At 39.0% G+C, this 20,865-nt stretch overlaps 1 protein-coding gene across 1 annotated transcript in view; it reads left to right on the top strand.

Annotated features, from left to right (window-relative positions):
• Positions 1-7,292: 7,292 nt before the first annotated feature.
• Positions 7,293-20,865, top strand: part of filip1l (filamin A interacting protein 1-like) — a 37,055-nt gene continuing 23,482 nt past the window's right edge. The window contains exons 1-2 of the mRNA XM_065259323.2: positions 7,293-7,442; positions 9,927-9,991. The gene's annotated coding sequence lies outside the window, so the exon portion shown is untranslated. The remainder of the gene's footprint in view (positions 7,443-9,926; positions 9,992-20,865) is intronic.

Raw genomic sequence — 20,865 nt, 5'->3', positions numbered from 1 at the left:
AACCCGAGGGCTTTCTTCTGTAATTGTAGAGCTGAAGCTCAGGAGTGATCCCACACCCATAAAATAGAGAGAAATAAACACAAACCACACACAACCTCTGAGACTCTTCACAGATACGAACACATTCAGCTGACTCACACATTTATATGAGCCATATGAAAGCACAGATGAGGGGTCTTAAAACTCTTGTAGTTTATTAATGAAGCCACAGACAGACCCAGTAATCGTGTGTAAATAAACCAAACCCATCTATTTATAAAGCAGCTGGAGTAACCAGAAGGAACCACTTCAATCACTTCATCATTTAATGAATGACATTAAAGTTTTATTCAGGAATAATATCTCCATTTCATTTCTGACCATTGGTATCTGTCATGGAGTTTAGTTGTCAGTCTCTGGTGCTGCAGTCATTTAACACTGATACTTAACCACAAAATAAGAAGATTTTTGTGTTTTTACAGCCCACCCATAGAGATTTACAGTGAGATGATGTGAACAAATGAAACTCTGTGCAGACAGCCATTACTGTGACATGCAAACATTTACTAAGCCCCTCCTATAGAAATAAACTCAATTAAAACAAAACCCATAAAAAAACAGAAAAATGAACTGCAAGCAGTAATGCAATGCAGAGCCACAAATGTACATAATATATAGGGAAGACCGGGTATGTTTGTAACACCACCGGTTTTACAGAAATAAGAAATAAGATAGTCGTATGATCATATATAGTTATTAAGGCTGGAAATAGTTTTATGCCAATTTAATAGACAAAAAATTCTTTTGAGCTAAGAATGTAATACTTTTACCCAAACTTTATTTTGTTTTGTACTTAAACTATTGCTGATCAAATAATTGAACTTATATTAGACTCAATTTTAGTATCTCAGGCAAAATGTGATTTTATTCCTGCTGATTTCAAACCATTCTGCGAATACAGCTAGCTAAACAACAGCTGACAGAAGTGGGATAGGTTGTAACGCATCCCCTTTGGTTTTTTTCCATTTCTTTTTATAATTTTACAGCACGTAGGCAGTGGAAAAGAAAGACCAATGCTGGATCCCAAACCGCCTACTTCCATACTATATAGTACGCAAAGTAGCGCTTTTTACGTACTATATAGTATGGAAGTAGGCGGTTTGGGATCCAGCTAAAGAGTGTTTAAAAAGAAAATTGTCTGATAAGGTCAGAAACAAGGGCAGGTGAGTCAAGGATCTGTCATGTAACACTGAGCAGACTGAGATATCAGTCATTTTATATTTATTTTGTTTAATTGTTTCAAAGCAGCAATCAGGGCTACAGTAATCTTCCATGGGGTAATGATTATTTGACCCATACAGTAAACCTTTATCACGTGAGATATGACCACAGTATTGAAACATAAGCACATGTATTTGACCTCACCTTATAGTGGTGTGTTATTCTTGCAGAGGTTTTAATGCCTTTTGTAGTAAACAAATGTGGGTACTTTGTATAATAGTTTAGTTTGAGCCCTCTAGCCTGAAAACTCTGCTGAAGCAAAAAGTGTTACAACCACCGATCTACTGTATATAAATGACTGAATTGTGCATGACGTCACCATTGTGATGCCATATTACATACATAATGTACAACCATTCTATTAAATAAATAGGAGTTATGAGATTTAATGATAAAACTGCTTTAGTCTCAGTCTCCATTTTTATATCTGAAGTCTCCCTGTTTATCATTACACAAACGTCATGAGCAAGTACATACCTGTATTTATTTAAAGTTGTACATTTCACTTTTTAAACAGTGAGTTATTATACATTCATCTTTATTACACATTAATCTTCACAGCATATTTATTATCAATGACAAATGTGTTCTTTCTGAAATCAAAATAAATAATCATGCATCAGATCTATGTTGTGTTTCTCAGTGTTCAGAGTCAGATCAGATCAGATCAGATGGTTTTGCAGATATTCAAAGATGTGACTGAAAGCCAAGAGGAGATTTATTAGAAGAGATTTCGAGTCTGTGAGTGAGAAGTTTCACAGTAGATCAACTGCTGTCCTCTACTGGACATTCATGAACACAAACAAACTCATTCAGTGCTATAACATGGGTTACGGTTAGTTCAGGGGTCACCAAACCTTTTCCTCATGCATATTTTAGTTCTAACCCTGCTTCAACACACTTTTTTAGGAAGCCCTGAAATGCTTGATTGGCAGGTGCAGCTGTGTTTGATTGTGTTGGAGCTGAAGTCAGCAGATCTCCAGGAACAGGGTTGGTGTTTATTATACCACGGCTCTTATGAATGCTTTATTATTCCACTGGTGTTGATTATTTCTCTATTAAACGCACACCTGACTTGTCAAATGTCTTAAAGTATGGGTGTGCATTATTTTGTGTGTGTGTGTGCGTGTGTGTGTGTGTGTGTGTGTGTGTGTGTGTGTGTGTTACAGAAATACTGTGATATGATTGTCTCCACATCTTAGACTAGTAGTGTTACTGAAAAACATTTCACCTGCACCCGATAATCTACTGTAAGTCTCATAATTAAAATTCTCATTGCATTATAAGCAACTCCACAGATCTGTGTGCCCTTGTTATCCTGTAGTGTACAATATAAAAGGCATCTTAACTTAATCTTTGCATGCACTAAACTAGTGTTTAAGTCACCAGTTCTCTATATTTCCTCTGTATTGAAATATTGACAAAAGGGGCTTCTTTCCCCAAAATTTTAATTTGTGGATAAAAAATTTGCGGAGCAAAATAAAAAGATGAACAATATACTGAATACAATATTTTGATAGATAATTATGATAGATAATTAGGACATTTAAGATCTTAAAAATAAGTAGCAATTCAGCAAATTTAATCACATGTTCCCAGCTTAAAATAGAAAACTTAGTTGTATGCTACAATGGTAAAACGGTTTGTTTTTTATCCAATAGACCTTGAGAGTTTGTTTGTAAATCATTTCAACTTGTTTGAGTCCAGCTAGTCATGCAATATGTGATTTTAAGAACTGATCATTGAATTTGTGAATTAAACTGATGCTTCTTTGGTCAAATTATTTCTAAGAAATTAAAAAAATTCTACCACTTTCTTCATATGTGGTTTGAAAGAGAGCTGTGAATCCAAATTCATTGAATTCATGTACTATCTCAAGTTTTTGTTCAGTTACATCTGCACATCGTAATCAGGCGTTTAAACGTTAAGATGTAAACATGACTTAATAAGCCATTATATATTAGTTGCACAATGAAATATTGTTTCAGTTAATTTTTGTGCTGCCTTTTGCTGATTTTTTGCATGTACGTACAACACTCCGCATACATTTGACAATACATGCATTTAAAATCATTTACATAAATACTAAATAATAATGGACCTAAAATAGAACCCTGTGGAACTCCAACACTATAATCCAAGTAATTTGATGTTTTCTATTTTCTAAATAGGATTTAAATCACATAATGGTCTCAGTTGAAAAATTATAATTGTGTAATCGAGAAAGTAAAATCTCATGATTCACAGTTCAAAAGTTTTCTTAAAATCCAGAAATCCAGCACCAACTATACCTCCTCTATCCATTAAGGATTTATTATTTTTAAACATAAAACACTTTGCCGTTTTTGTAGAATATTTTTTCCTAAATCCTAAAGTGGTGTCCAGTCCATATGTATCTTTAGCTGTTGAATTTTTAAGAGAACCAATTATTCTATCAACTTCTCTATTTGACATCAGTTTAAGAGTAAACTTCGGCAAAGGCACTATCCATCAATACCTGAGGTATCTGGACAAATTAACTTAGTACAAACACTTATTACATCTACAAAATAATTATTCTCTAGACTCCTTCTATTTCTCACAGATTTTTTTATGTTTTCCTGTTAAATTTCTTAGATTTTCCCACATCAGTTTAGTATTTCCCTTTCCCTGCTCTGTTATAGAAATAAACATGTGCTTTTGCTTTTCTAATCGGATTAATTACTCGATTTCTTAATTTATTACAATTTTTGCTTTTCATATTCCATTTTAGATTTCCGTTTTAATGCTTTATCTTTGTTTCATCAGTGACCAAATATTTTCATTTAAAAATATTTAATGTTTCTACTTTGAATATACTTACTGAGAGCACTATTACAAGGGTAGCATCTATGTATTGTAATATTTTGAATGTCACTTCTCGTATCTTGTTTGATATTTGTGTGGAAGTGACCAAACCACCTTACAATTAACAACATATATATCATCAATCATCCATTTAAGATCCTGGAATTCTACACTCTAAAAAATACTTAAATTTTTTTTTCAAAAAAGTTTTCATTTTAACTTACTATTATTTATCTTGACTAGAGATAAGTTGTTATAACTACAGATGAGTTGTTATAACTTATAAAATATAATTGAAAAAAGTCAACTTCTCAGACTCGGTGGTTCTTTTAGAACTAGACAGAAGTATCTACAGCCATCTAGAGGTCAGGGTTGACTATGTGAAATATATCATATATATCTATACATATCAGACTGGAGGTTTTTGACTGTATATTTCTGAAGGTTTGTAAATGCAACACCAACAAGCCAGCTGCTGTAAAAAGAAAGACAATAAATATTTTTTGCAGAAGATCTGAGTATCACAAAATAAGTGATTTGATGATTGTATCAGATCCACATCTATCTACAGCTCTTGTGAGGTTTAAGATTCTCCAGAGAGTTGTGAGATGAAATAGGTTTAGGTTTGGTGTAAGACGACTCAATGTGAATGACACAGGGGGTTTACAGAGCGTGGACTAAATTAGATCTAATGGAGAAAATACACTGAACCCAACGCTCTCTCTGACCTCAATGTTCAACAGCAGGAATATGATTAAGAAGATCACTTCATTGTGTTGACAGACAATCTCAAACAGGAATTGTCCTTTGTATATTACACTTCATTATCATATATTTAGTGAAAGAGTCTGACTTCTGATGACTGAGACTGCTTATTGCAGCTGATATTCATATACAGGTATGGAGACATTAGTGCTTAATTTGCATTTGTGAATTCATCAAACTCTGAAACATTTCTGGTCATATGGATCTGATAGATGTCTGGTCATATGGATCTGATAGATGTGGGGCGGCAGTGGCTCAGTGGTTCATGTAGGTTGTCTACAAACCGGAAGGTTGGTGGTTCGATCCCCGGCTCCACTGGACCAAGTGTCGAGGTGTCCTTGAGCAAGGCACCTAACCCCAGCTGCTCCCGACGAGCTGGATGGCGCCTTGCATGGCTGACACCACCGTCGGTGTATGAATGTGTGAGTGAATGGGTGAATGTGAGGCAACATGTACAGCGCTTTGGATGGCCATAGGTCTGTTAAAAGCGCTATATAAATGCAGTCCATTTACCATTTACCATATGAGAGATTCAATGTGCAGTGTGAAGAGACCGAGCGGCTTATTTTAGTTGGACACTTTGGTCCTCTCAGATGGAGGGAGATCCTGAATGAGAGACACAAATAGAAAAGTTCCTCTTAGAAATGACGCACAACCAGAGGTGGAAACTTCTGGGCCTCTTTTCACTGAAGCAACATCTCACTTGAGTCGTCTGGATCAACCTTCACTGACACTTTACTCTCTGAACTCATTTAACTCACTTATACACATGTTTGTTAATCATCTCACCATTTACATTTGGTAAATGACTGACACCTGGTCTTTTATAGAAACATTCACTCATTTAGTTTCTTTCTAAAGCTTCCTCCTGAGTCCATCATAACCTTCAAGAAATCACTGAATACACAAATTGGCATCTTTGAGAAAATATTGGCTTTGGATCAAAGTTTCTATTAACCGAATGATTGTAAATGTAATGAAAGTCTGAATGTTTTCATTGTCGAGTGTGACGTGGTCTCTTTCAGTAATCTAAAGAATGTGTTTCAGCCAGTTATCTTTAGTTAGCCCTGTCCTCAGGTCAGTGTGAAGTTATGCCAAGAATGAACCAGCAGATATCAGAAATAAAGATCCTCATCTGGTGTTTCTCATCTTTTCATGGAGTCCAAATATTTTCTGGTGTTTATTGATGTGTAATGACTTCATATCTCATGCTTTAGTACTGATAGAGAATAGTGACAGGTGTGATTGACAGCGTCTCTATGGTTACAGGACAATTCTTCAACACTGAGCTGCATGTAAACATACAAAGATAATATGGAGAAATTGTTTTGTGTCACTACTGTCCAGTGTCTAATAAAACCATGATGATAGAAATGATAATAAAATAAAACTTAACATACAGTTGGGTTATATTCACTGTAGGAGCTGTTGAATACTAATTATACCACGGGTCTGTTGAATGCTTTATTCTGATTGGCTGAGAAATCTTCCACAGGTGTTGATTATTTTTCTGTAAACCACACACCTGATCTGTCAAATGTCTTAAAAATAGGCACCAGACCAGAGTTTGTGTGAACCGTGCACTGTTAAATTTTTTTTTGCAGCCTGAATTTTTTGTTGAATCAACTCAGGGTTTTTTCATTTCAACGTACTATTATTTATCTTAACTTGAGATGTTGATTAAAAACATGGAAGGGGGCAAAGATTTTTTACAGTGTGGTAAAAAAGGAATAATTGACTCCGGTCCTTGAATTATTTTAAAATAATGCACACCTGCAGTGTAACAGCACTCCATTACCACCTTGGGTGTGCATTATTTTGTTATTATACCACGGGTCTGTTGAATGCTGCATTTTGATTGGCTGGGAAATGTTCTATGGGTGTTGATTATTTTTCTGTAAATCGCACACCTAACTTTTCAAATGTCTTAAAAATAGGCACCAGAGCAATGTTTTTGGTAACCGTGGTATAAGAGGAATAATTGACGATGGGCCATTGAATTATTTGAAAATAATGCACACCCGAGGTGTAACAGCTCTCCGCTTCGCGTCGTGCCGCATTGCACCTTGGGTGTGCATTATTTTCTTATAATTCAATGGCCCGTCGTCAATTATTTATTACTAATTCAACGACACGTTTTCAATTATTCCCTAAATCACTTTTAAAAGAATTCACATACAGATACAATAATAACATGTGTTTGTGATCAATGTTTTTTATGCAAGGGTGCATGCGTGTGTGCATGCGTGTGTGCATGTGTGTGTGCGTGTGTGTGGGTGTGGGTGTGTGTATGTGTGTGTGTGTGTGTGTGTGTGTGTGTGTCTGTGTGCGTGCATGTGTGTGTCTGTCTGTGTGTGTGTGTCTGTTATATTTAGCAGTAGCTCTGATATCTGAATGCCGAATCCTCTGCTGCCCCTCTTACTTCTCATCCTCCATTCTGTCTCTCCTCTTACTGCATCCCCCACCTCTCTCTCTCTCTCTCTCTCTCTCTCTCTCTCTTTCTCTCTCTCTCTGTCTGTCATTCACAACGGCCTGTATGTGGACTGACACAGCAGCAAACAGACGGACCATACAGAACAACAAATATAGAGGTGAGCAGATTGATGATTTACAGTAACTCTCTCTCTCTCTCTTTCTTTGTGTGTGCTCGAGACTATGAGGAATGAGACAGCATTTCTTGTATTTTTAAGGTGAGAGGGAGAGAGACACTAATCTGAGGACAGTGAGCTTTCAGACATGAAGTGATGTGTGTTTTATCTTGTGATGTGGTCTTGTTGTCTTATTTTAGTTTGTAGTATTATGTATTTCTCATTGTTAGTATATTTCCTTTGAGACTCTTATCACAGAATTGTGGGCTGTTCTGCATTGAAGGAGTTTGAAATATCTGTAATGATTAATGTAATGTTAGGAATATGTTTGGATTAAAGAGTTAACGTGATGAATGATTGAGATGTGATATTGAGCTGTAATGCTGAGACTCGCGGTTCTTGCTGGATGTCTAAGCTTTCAGCAGCTGGAGTAGAGAAACATCAGGTGTAAGAGAGATGAAGTGTGTTGTCTGACTGACACAGATTCAGTTATTTCTGCCATGTGGACACTGAAACTCACCATTACACTGAATCTGAATCATTTCAATGCAGGACACAGAAAGGAATAACAACAGAATCTGAATCTTTTGAATATAATCACACTTTACACTAAACTGAAGTAAATACTCTAGTTGATCTCTATGAGCTGTGTCAATCACAATATAGATGTTGTTATTATTTAGATTCAGTGTTATTCATTTCCTATTTAGTTTCTCAGCACATAAAAACCTCTTCTGGAAGCTCTTCTGGAAGTTGTTATAAGAAGCCTGAAGGAGTGCGGCCGGTTAATCCGCAGACAGATTAATATAATCTAGTGAAATCCAGACACACAATCTGTTAGTGATGATCAGACCTGCTGTTGTGAACATCTGAGATTTGGATGAACATTATTTTATGTGATTTCAGTAACGTGATATCAGGATCGTACTTTACAAACGCAGCTCTGTGGATGCAGTACTTCAGTGTCTGTTAACTCTTGAATGTTAAAGGAGATGAAACACACATTAAATCACTTTGAGTTCCCTGCAGTGATGAACTACACAATCACATGACACAACCTCCTGTTACTGCAGCAGTGCTTTTAAAACACAACAACATCAGATCAACATCATTCATTCATATTAATAAATCATCATCATTCTTCTGTGGTTATCCACTGACTTCATGTCCTCACACATATAACCTTCAGTTGCTTTAAGAATGGACATCTAAGTACTTAATCCCATAAACATCTGAAGGGTTAACCTGTCTGAGAGGTTTATGAAACCTGTTTCAGATTATCTTCATTTTACCTGTAAACATCAACACATATGAGAGAAAAGTCCATCAAACTCTTACTGTGGTTAAGAACTGAAGCTTTAAATCAATCTATATGATGATCTGATGATGATGATGATGTGATGATGATGTGATGACTGCTGGATTAAAACACATCAGCATTATCTGTCTGTGTGTGTGTGTGTGTGTGTGTGTGTGTGTGTGTGTGTGTGTGTCTGGGTGAGTGTGTATGTGTGTGTGTGTGTGTGTGTGTGTGTGTGTGTGTTTCAGTGGGAGCAGATGGGTCACTGATGGTCTGTTTTAGATCAGAGATCCAGTTTCATGTGTGAATGCCACTGAAGAGCTCTCTGGGAAAACCAATCTATTTATACAGACCTGAGGACCTGATGCTTCTCACACATCTCAAATATTCATTTGGGCAATTCCAGCGTTATGGATGTGACATTTGCAGTCAAAACTATATAAATGTATTTCTTACCAATATATTAAACCACCTGTTTATCTTTTAATAAACTCCTGATAATAGAGTCCAGACATCAGAAAAATCTCACACCATTTATGATATTTCTATTTTAGATGAGAGAAACATGAATGCATTGTGGATGTGGGAGACAAAATACTTTATAGAAATTCTGTGAATTCAACTGCACAAAGCAAAAGCAATAATACTCAACAAATGGAGAAGGGACGCATGTGGATTTGTATTGATCAGGAAGAAACAGCGTTATGGATGCGACAATACTGAAACTTTCACTTTTTTTAAATAGAGCGTAATAAAAACTGCTTAAAAGACTTTAACTGAGACTTTGCATGGGTATTTAAACCACCAAATATTGACATCAGTATGGTTAAAAACCTTTTTACTTACTTTTCTTGATGAGGTTGACATTTGCATGTAATGGCCCATTTACTGATCTTTATTGGAAAGAAGGGTTAGAGATTTCGTGCAGCATTAACTGTATGATTGAAATGAATTTATGTATCAGATTTTACTCATAATATTTAAGGGGAAGACCGGTCACATTTACATTCTTTCAATATCAAGAGTATAATCAATCATCTCATGCTCTGGTTTCTGTCCGGTCTTTAGGGATCATCAGTCTTCAGTAAGGTTCAGCATGGCCTTGTTCACCCCCCCCCCCTCTCCCCCCGGGTGTTTGACAAATGACAGCAGTAATTATCAAACTATTTTCACTCTTTGACCTGCAGGGACGGTCAGTAAGAGAGGAGCAGGTGGGACAGATGCCCGGCGTGATCCGGCCCGATACACACGGGTGAGTTATAATGTTGTGTGTAATGTTTGATCAGACTGCCAAGTGTTTGACTGAATATTGTATTAAACGATGATCTTTTAAGCTGTATAATATCAAGTACAGCTGTAAATCTTTAAAGTGTGAATCTTTCATGCATTTGCTTCAGATAGATTTCATTGTGGATCAATACACGTCCGTCTTTTCCCTAGAAGGGTTCAGAATCAATAGAGAAAGAGTTCACCGATCGTCATAATGAGACACCAATAGACCTCCTGTTTTCTGATCTGAGGTCAGTTTAGTGAGTTCAAGGTTGCATTGGGATTGAAAAGGTTGAGGTCTTTCTTGTGTAAAACAACCGTACAGCATCTGTCAGAGCTCATTAGCAGCTGATCAACCTTCAATACCCTAACAGCTGGCCGTTCAGACGCCTTTATAATCTATTGATCAGATAGACAGAGTTTCAGTCGCAGCTTGTAGTTTAGACACAGTTACCAGTGAGTTTAGTAGTTTATCAGTGTTAACCATAAACAAACAGCTACCAACCTCACTGAGGTCTACAGCAGCAAACACTAGTTAACATTGTCTTAATGTAGAAATCTTGTTTAGATGTCATTTATGTTAAAACATCACAATTCATTTCAAGTCTACATAGCAAGATCATTAAAAATGAAGGTTGATGCACACATACTTTACATGTGTACCGTACCTCAACCACACATTTTACATGTGACACATTTTTAGTGTTTAATAATTAAATGATTAAAGAAAATGACAAATATTAACTTTTTAATTTTTTAAAACATTAACTATAAAACAACACCACTATATTTTAGTCTACTTGCAGAATTTGGTTAAACTAGCATCTCTGGCTTCTATCATTGCTTTTATACAAATGCATCACAACATTTTATAAATAATTAACTAACCAACTTGAAAGTCTTTCTGTTAAGTAATAATATATGCGAAGAAAAGATCTTTTACATTCCTTCGTTATGCGATTCACTCACTGAGCACCGATTGATTCACTGAGCACCGATTGATTCACTGAGCACCGACTGATTCACTGAGCACCGACTGATTCACTTGGTGATTTGAATTGTTTTAACCGTTCATTAAAGGTGGTGTGTGTAAATTATAGTAGCATCTAGTGGTGAGATTGCAAATGGCAACCAACAGCTCACCCCTTAATTTTAAAATGCATATGGTAGCCGCCACAGGACAAACATGTTGTCATCTGAGACAACGTAGTGATAAAACGCGCTCTAAACAAGCAGTTTTTCCATTTAGGGCTACTGTAGAAACACGAAGGTGACTTCCATGTAAAAAGACCCGTGGTGTATGGAGATAAAAACAGCTCATTGTGAGGTAATAAAAAAAATAGTTCATTATGTAAGGTCTTTATACACCACTGATAATATAGTATCATAGTTATAAATTATATTGCATTTCTAGTTAAAGTCCAATTTATAGTTGTGCGTAAGCTCTATGCCATAGCTACGCAGTAAGTTATCCATAGCTCTGCATACCCTGACGTGCACTTTGGCAAATTTTTAACAGCGCTTCAGTTCTATGAGCACACAAGTGCTATGATTGGTCCACTAGAACCCCTCCTGTCAGGTAAAAAAACTGTGTCATTGGTATTTCCATTTGTGATGGTGAGAACAAAGATGGAACAAGTTGAAGAATGATTTAACTGCAACATTAGTCGCTGTTTATTTACTTCCGTCACTGTTGGTCATCTCAAAACATACACAAGAAGTTGCTGTTTCTTCTTCACTTGTGGGTTAACTTGCTAAACTGTTTCTTCATTGACGGTCGCACTGCTACTGTGGTAACATGCGTGGATGCTGCCTACCAGCGGTCTGCGTGTGTGTTTGCATGTCGATGCGGACGATGACGCAAAAGTATAAATGAAAACCGACGTGTAACCTACGCCACGGACCTACGCACAACTATAACGAGCCCTTAACACGGAACATTGTTATGTAGGAAACATTACTGACTGTAGAGATTCACCTGCACATCATGCACGAAATAATATCTAATAAAGCACCAGATAAAGCTCAGGAGGAAACTCTAAATTGCAGTTATTCTTGTAGTCCACGACTCACTGTGCTAACAACGAAATAACGCCACCACAGCACACTTAGATGCAAGGCCGCAACTGCACTTATAAATGATAATCCACATCTGTCAAGAGCCGAAGGCGCCACGAAATTTGGTAAAGACGACTTCCTCCAAAATCTCTATGTAGAAAAAATCCTAGACAGATTTTGACAGTAACCTTTCAGAGGTACGTGTAGTTAACATATAAATAATACACATTGAACCACAGCAAAAGTGAATATCAATGTCATATTTTAGCACACATAATGCATAGATGTAAACACGTCTATATTTTTACATACATATGCTTAATGTTGCATTAATCCAGCCGTGTACAGTATCTGATATTCACTCTTTGCTCAGTGTTCGGGTATCAAGTGACCCTAAATTTAGGTGTGGGGCTGCAGGGCGATTGTGCAGAATCAAAGCAGACACAAATACACTCACACACATTTAGACACACATGTACATGTAAATGAATGTGCCGGAGTCATGTAGGAGTAAAACTCTATTCAGACGATCCAGACAGATTTACAGAAAAACCAACATCACACACTGACTTCAGATCAGAATAATACAAGATGATTTAGGTAACGTCAGGAAACCAAACATGAAAGTTTGGTGGAGGTTTTTAGGTTAGGTGTAAATGAAATGCTGTATAAGTACTTATGTTACTAAATGTTATATCACATGTAAAGTTGTGCATAGCTGAACACACCTAGCTGTGTATAATCTGTTTCATTTAGTTTGTCTAGTTATATAACATGCAATGTACAATCTTGCCTCTACAATGCTTAAAACAGTGATAAACTGTATATAATAAATTATAAATCGTATGATACCGACATAGCTGAAAGATTTACATACATGAACGTCTTAATCCAATGCTTTAAAGTTCTTTAACGAATTAGAGTAATGACTAATACTGACAGTAGATCATATAATGAGTGAAAAATCACTATGTCAAATCACAAGTGCAAACCAATCAAACAAACAAGATTTCCCTCATCACTCTAGTGTCTCTGTCCCTTTGGATCTGCTCTCTGCTCAACAGATTTCATTCAGGCATGCTTTAATTAATATAGCTTATGCAATGATTACATACATTAAATAATATAGCTTATGCAATGGTTACATACATTAATTAATGTAGTTCATGCAATAATTACATACATTTATTAATATAGATCATGCAATAATTACCTGCATTAATTAATATAATTCATGTGGTTAATAGAGTAACTGTACAGAACATCAGTGTTTATATAAAAAAGATATATATAATATTCATTTGTCAAATGTGCTTATTTAGGTTATCTGGGCATGCGCAGAACTAAAATTACAACATGAGTGTGTTATTAAGAAGAGCCACATAGAGGCGCTGTTGATTTTGCTGACAGTATTATTATAACTAATGCTCAATAAATTCCTGTCTCTTCATCCAGATTCATTCATTAAATCACATATCCATATATGGTATTTATTTCCTCTGATCTGTTTACCTGTGTGGTTCTCCAGTTACTACAGTACTCATCTGCTCATATCCACACATGAAACTTTATACTTGTGTGTTAAAGTCGCTCACTTTAGAACAAACACAATACATCAGACATATAATTTCATCTTGCGTGTGGATGTAGTTTCCATGGCAACACAAGAACACATCCACGCTGATGTCATGACAGTTATCTGGGACCCAACCAGATCATCAGCAACCCACTCATCTTGTGATCACAGTGTTGTGTGCTGCTCTCTTCTTTATTGTTAAAGGTGTTTTACACACAGACGCACCCACGCATGCACGCACATAAACAGACACGCACATGCATCAGTCATAAATCTCTCAATGATAAGCTGTGCAGCGCAGGACGTTTGACGTTTTCAGTTTTGTTCCTGTAGACAGACAGGTGTGTATCACACGTGTTGTGTTGTGGTGTTGTGTACTGTAGGTCAGTCTGAGCTCCGGTCCACAGCACAGGATGTCACATCAGGTGGTTTTGTGACCTCTGCTGGGCCGAGCTCCCGGTTCCTATGGTGATTCCATCACTGTTTGTCAAACAGTTCACTGTGTGTGTGTGCGTGTTTGTGATCAGTCAAAGGTTTCTCACATTATGAGTGGATTTGCCGAGATCATGTTGTAACTTGCTTTGGTGATGTTTAAGAAACTCTTGATGATGTTTCGAGTAAGATTTCCGAGTTACATGATAAAGATGAGCAGAACACTGTCTGATACCAAAACTCAAAACCAAAGCTTTTCACAATTCACACAGAGATCATAAGCTTCTTCTGACCAAAGTTAAAGTTGTATTGCCATGATTTGTTATGCAGGATGTACAATAACACCAGGTGAATGCCAAAAATAAACACTTCACGTACATTCAGTTGACAGACTACAGTAAATACAGCAGTGTTAAAGAAAGTGAAGGAGGCAGGGGTGGGGGGTTAGTGTGATTTTGTGCTTGTTTAAAGGTTTTTTGTCTAAATCTGTGTATTTGCTTAAGAGTGTGTTTGTTTAGAGGGAGTGTGCTGCTGTGTGTATGTGTTTGTGTGGACATGATTTTGGGCGTGCTATTGAACAGATATTCACTTAAATAGAACTAAACCAATACATAAGCAAGTGTGTAACCATGAGAGAGAGAGCGAGAGAGTGAGAGAGCAAGACAGCGAGAGAGACACACACATTTATGAATGAAGTGATAACAGTCATAAACCTTTATCCTTAAACAACTCTTAACTGTTACATAACAACACACACACACACACACACACACACACACACACAGGCCACACTGTTTTTCAAGAACCAACACATGGAGCAAACTGGAGAAAATAATGGCAAACTTTCTGCACAATTATGAAAAGCGTTTCTTATGTCGTTAAGGTTAGGTTAGGATCCAACTAATTCAAATACAACCAAACAAATTAATCTATAATTTTTATAAAATCACAACATGATGGGCGAGTAAAAGTTAGTAGCATTTTAACGATTTCTCCCTGTTTATAGTTTCCCATATAGACAATTGTCGTTTATCATTATCAGGTGAGTGGTTTTCTTCATTGACGTCTAGAACTGTACTAGTCAATGTAGGGGTGGTTTCCCGGACAGGATTTAGGTCAGGAACAGTAACCAGGAGTGTAAACTCGCACATCCAATGCACACACCGCCCCAGCCCAAGCTTGAGGCATCATTAGAACCATGATGCATCTGCAGACTTGCTCAAGGGACCACCGATCCACACGAAGCTGAATCTGACGACGGACTGATAAAACAATAGCACACTGGAGAGTAGAAACCCTCCACGTATCGCAGTGTCACCATGGGATTTGGTCGTGAGGCCATTGCTGAAGCGATCTCATATGCATCAACTCGAGAGGGACAACCATCACAGAGGAGTCAACAGCTTGCCTTTAAAAAGCCGAAAGGGAGCTGAATATGGCCTGAGCACGTAGTTCCAACAAGCGCGTTGTTATGGCGATCAAACCCAACTACATCCCGAGAAAAGGAATGCTCTGAACAGGAGAGAGATAGCTCTTTTCCCAGTTGACCCGAGACCCCAAGCGGTGAATGTACTTGTACTGTAAGCTCCCACCCTTCGAAAACAGACTGCAGGACAGATCTGTGTTGAAGGAGAATGAAGTATGTGTCCTTCAGGTGTAATTCCACAGCCCAGCCCTGGTATATAAGAGCATTCTGAACATGAGGCTAGAAAAGCTCTGTTTAGAATATGCAAATCCAGGAATGGCCATAACCCCCTTTTTGGCCATCACGAAGTACGGGTTGAAAAACCTGCACTCCATGTTGACCGTGGACTGGCTGTATCGCGCTCTTCCAGAGAAGGGCACAAAAACTCCACCCACAGAACAGGAGCTCTCTCCACAGGGGAGAAAAGAACGCAGTTGAAACGGGCAATGCCTGGCACGAGGCAAACAATCCCATTGAGCCGCTGAGACTGGTTTGGCAGTGAAAGTCACTCCAGAACCATGCTCAGGGGTCAAGGGAAATGGAGTTTGGGGCACTAGGGGAAGCTATGGGACCACCCACCACCCTCAGCATCGCAAGAGGTGATTATGTCTCCGCCATGTGACACATAAGTGAGAGCGGAGGTGTGCAGGACAGAAAATACTGTGTCTGTACACAGAAGAAATCATCACGTCACAGAATCAGCCACAAAACCTAAAAGAGCCCATGGTTCTCATGTTCTTTTTCCGCCTCTTAGCCTGGCTGCCATAGATGAGTTGTGATTCCCCACATAATCCTCAGCAACATGCTTCTCAATGACGCACCCCCAGTCTTTCATGTCAGGCATAATCGATAAGTCAAAATCGACAACCACAATCTCAGGCTCATGCAGAGTTCCTTACCTTTGCTGAGAGTGATGGGTACGATCTGATGTTTGCTCTGTAAAGTTGCAAAGGATCCTAGAGGAGAATTCTAATCTCAGAGAAACACAGCAGGCCATTCAATGTTATCTAAAACTTACTTCTGCAGATGGGTCTATGGACTTTAAGCATCCAAGTCCACATGAAGAGTGGCTTAGGGTACTCTTCTCCACAGACAAGTTCCCAGTATGTTCATGACCAACCATGGGATAGACCAAAACATCCTTATCCTGGGCATCCCAGAATGGCATCCCATAGCATATCACCTGCTGTGGCATTTGTGGATACATCAGAGAAGTATTACAAAGGACCATGCACCACTATTCCTTACTTCCGGAACAAAGCTCCGAGTGTGTTCGCTCGCCTGAGGGTGGCCTTGGATAACCTCTTGCCACCTCACTGTACAGAAATGTTTAAATATCAGGTCCTAGTTGACAATCTAAAGCTAAAGGATGCTTGTCTAATAATTGACTCCTACCTGCACTCTCCAACACCGTACAAAGACACCATGATGGTGTTCAATGAGCGGTATGGTCACCCCCACCAGGTAACATTGAAGAGAATTGCCATTATTCTCGATTCTCCTGATATCAGTGCAATCAGTTACGATTCCCACAATGATCCATCAGCCTTTGAGAAGTTCTCCCTTCAAGGGCAGTCTTTAGTTGGTCTGCTTAAGACATTAGGCCAAGAAGGGAGCATCGAGTTGCAGTGTGGGTAGCATGTTGCATGTCTTCTCAGTAAATTGCCACCTGAAAGAATGGCAATTTTCTGTCGCCACATGATTCACCTGCCTGGAGCGACATATTCACTAATGAATCTGGCAGACTGACTTAAATATGAATTCTGGTGTCAAAGTTATGATGATCAAACCATCAGGAAGGAGTGCCGATCCAAACCAGAGTCTTGGGTAGCCTAGCGGTCCACCCCTAACCATGGCAACTTTACTGAATGGGTCTGGAAATAGTTCTAAGGCAAGAGCTACATATCCCATGGCCAATGATGATGAATAGGCCAAGAGTAAGCCCACAGTATATTGCTTCTACTGTCAGAACTAAGAGCATGCATTCAGTCAATGCCCCAAAATCCCTACCCCCACCAAAGACCTACTCTCTTGAGTGGATACACACCAGTCAAAGATGCTGGCGTTGCGGCTGGGCTCATAAGGCTGCCCAATGCGGTTTGAAGAAACCATGTCCGCTGTGTCAGAGAAAGCATTTATGAATCCTTAATTAGATCGTTGAGAGGCCGGCATTGAAGCATCCGTTAATGGAGAAAAAAAATCAGTAGGGGACCAGCCCCTAATGTCTACAATGTCTGGCTCCGCCCCTGGTCAGATTGCTGCTGCATCATGGAAATTGCACACTGGACACGTTTGCAATCCTTGATGATGGCTCAGAGCGTACCATGCTACTAACAGAGGCTGCACAGAAGCTTGTTCTACAAGGGACAACAGAAAATTTAGCTCTGAGAACTATAAGACATGATGTGCAGACTCTCAATGGCGCTGCAGTTTCATTCTACATTTATCCATACTCCCAACCAAGTTAACGTTATGTTATATTTGGGGATTTCACTGCCCCTCAGCTTGATCTCATTGATCACTCTTAACCAATTCATAAGATGCAGAAGCAAGACAAACATCTGGTTAGATTACCACTGCCGTGCTTTTAAAAAGTGAAGCCTCTCATCCTTGTTAGTGCAGATCAAACCCAAATTATCTCACCAATTGAGCCGGTAAGACTTGGTCCTGCTGGGGGGTCCAGCTGCTATAAGATGGACACTTCAGGGACCTACCAGTTTTCTGGAACACAGACTCAAGCCAAACCAATGCTTACAAATTTGCATTTCCCCTTGTACTGCTGAGGTACTCAAGCATGTTGAAAGGCTGTGTCGAGTGGATGTTCTGCCATTTCAGAATGTAAAAGAATACACAAGATCTAAGCAAGACAGAGAGGCTTTCGAGTTCCTGGAGACTAAGACTTTTGCGTAGAGGTGGAGAGAACAAAACGGTATCACCTTTGCTGCGGAAGGGTAACATGCCCTATCTCCAAGCCACGATGGAAGCAGTCATGCCACACTTACAAAGAACTGAAATGAAATTAGCAAGAGACTCTCAACAAGCTGAAGCTTATTTAGGAGAGATTCAGAAACTGGTATGGTCACAAGCTATTAAAAGGCTCAGTCCAGAAGAGAGGGACAAAGATGTTGAAACCTGGATTATCGCTCACCACATGGTGAGTCATAATGGAGTCAGAGTCTTGCCAATTCAAAGTTTTCATTGGGACCAGAATGGCTGAAATCCACGAGCTAACCAACCAACCGGGATTCAGTTCAATATCCAGCTGATGATCTTACACATGGAAAAACCCTAAAAGATCTTTTGAAACCCAACAGGTGGTTTCATGGGCCGTTGTTTTTGCTCCATCCATCTAAGAACTGGCCATCAAACCCACCAGAGTGCACTATAATTAACAAGTCTGAGCTAAGGAAATCTGCATTCTGTGGAGTAGCACCTACGAACAAACTAATTGGCAATGATCATAGAACATGGACAGAACCCATGGAAACCAATGGATGGGAGCTACATGGGGCGACTGGAGAACCAGGGGAAACTACAGCAGGTACTTACCAAACAGCAGAGACTTACATCTTCCAAAAGATACAGAATTGGGTTTTTCAGGAGGAATTACAGCAATTGAAGTTTTGCAAGGATCTTCAACATAGTAGTCGCTTATTCACCTTAGCTCCAGAATATGATGAGGCTACCAATCTACTCAGAGTTGGTGGTCGGCTGAGGCATGCTGAAATGTTAGATCCTGCTGTGAAACATCCTGTAGTACTGGATGCCAAACATCCAGCTGTGAAGATACTTCTTCAGGACTATGATAAAAATCTCTGCCACACAGGCCCTGATTTGGTGGTTGCAAAAGTAAGAAGACAGTACTGGGTTCTAAGAGGAAGAGAGGCAATTCGTAGCCTGCAGCATGCATACAGAATGCCAGCGTTTGAGAGCCAAACCATCTGTTCCCAAAATGGCAGACCTTACCTTGGCAGGGCTGTGTCTTTCCACATTTGTGTTTTATTCCACTGGAGTTGATTGCTTTGGTCCTTTTCTTGTAAAGATTGGTCAACGATTGGGCCCAATCTGTAGCAGAGAAAGTAATCAGGAGGACTGCGCTAATCGAGGTGGAGAACATCCTTAATTCAAAACCCCTTGGGTACATGTCTTTCAATGATCTTGACCCAGTAACGCCCAACCTTCTTCTCATGGGGCGGCTGGATAGCTCCCTGCCTGCAGTTATCTACCCTCAAGAGGAAGGCCTGAGTCATCAATGATGAAGGCACTCCCAGCTTCTTGCTGACCACTTCTGATCCTCCTTTATCTGCCATTAACTTCCGAATATCCAGGTCAGACAGAAATACCATCACACAGGCCCTGATATAACCCAAGAGACTGTAGTCATGATAATGGATCCCCAGTAGCTAAGGGAACACTGGCTGGTTGGAATAGTAGTCTGAGTGCACATTAGTCAAGACTCAAAGGTGAGAGATCAGTGGATATCCAGGTCGAAGGCAAAGTTTATACTAGACCTGTGGTTCGACTAGTGGTTCTGCCCCCAATTTCAGAAGAGGACAAGGAGGAGCTTAAAACACCCACTGTAGCATCAATTACGCACGTGCAGACCTATGATGATTGGTCCACCAGGTGTGTAAAAGTGTACCTACCTGTATCCAACAATTCTTAAGTCAGTTTAATTTTCCAATCCAACACATAGCCTTGTGTACTGTGTAGACAGGCAACTAAGTTTAAATTTAGTAACCAGTAACAAAGCTTCCTGCTTGTAATGTTGTGGAGTTTTGCTGTTGGAATGTGTAGTTTTACTGTAACACACCTTCAGATGTGTGTGTGTGTGTGTGTGTGTGTGTGTGTGTGTATGTGTGTACAGATTTCCAAATGTCCCCTCAATGAAAGTAAGATATAGAGGAAGAGGTGGTGTGATGTAGAGTCACACATGCGTTCTCCAGTTAAAAGCCTCTGCCCTGTTGTAAAGTGATGACGTCACTGGTTCAGTAATAAGAGGATTTTGTTTGTTCAGTGATGGATTTGTGTGTCCTGTAAAAATCTAACATACGGGATGTTTCTCTTCTCTTACTGTAGATGTCACACATTTAAACTGTCAGGTTGTGAGGTGTGTACATGTGTTGAGAATTTGTGCCTTTATGCATGCACTTGTGTGTGTGTGTGTGTGTGTGTGTGTGTGTGTATTGCTCAGGCATGTGCGTGCATATTACAAAAGATCTTTACAAACAAACTGAACTCTTTCTTTCTCATGAGCTCATTCACTGGCAGAGAGACACAAATTATGTGTGTGTGTGTGTGTGTGTGTTTTCAAACATGTTCTGCT

The sequence above is a fragment of the Paramisgurnus dabryanus genome, chromosome 14 (genome assembly GCF_030506205.2).
Source record: "Paramisgurnus dabryanus chromosome 14, PD_genome_1.1, whole genome shotgun sequence".
NCBI lineage: Eukaryota > Metazoa > Chordata > Actinopteri > Cypriniformes > Cobitidae > Paramisgurnus > Paramisgurnus dabryanus.
Note: the sequence above shows the minus strand (reverse complement) of the source record. Positions and strands in the feature narration are given on the sequence as shown.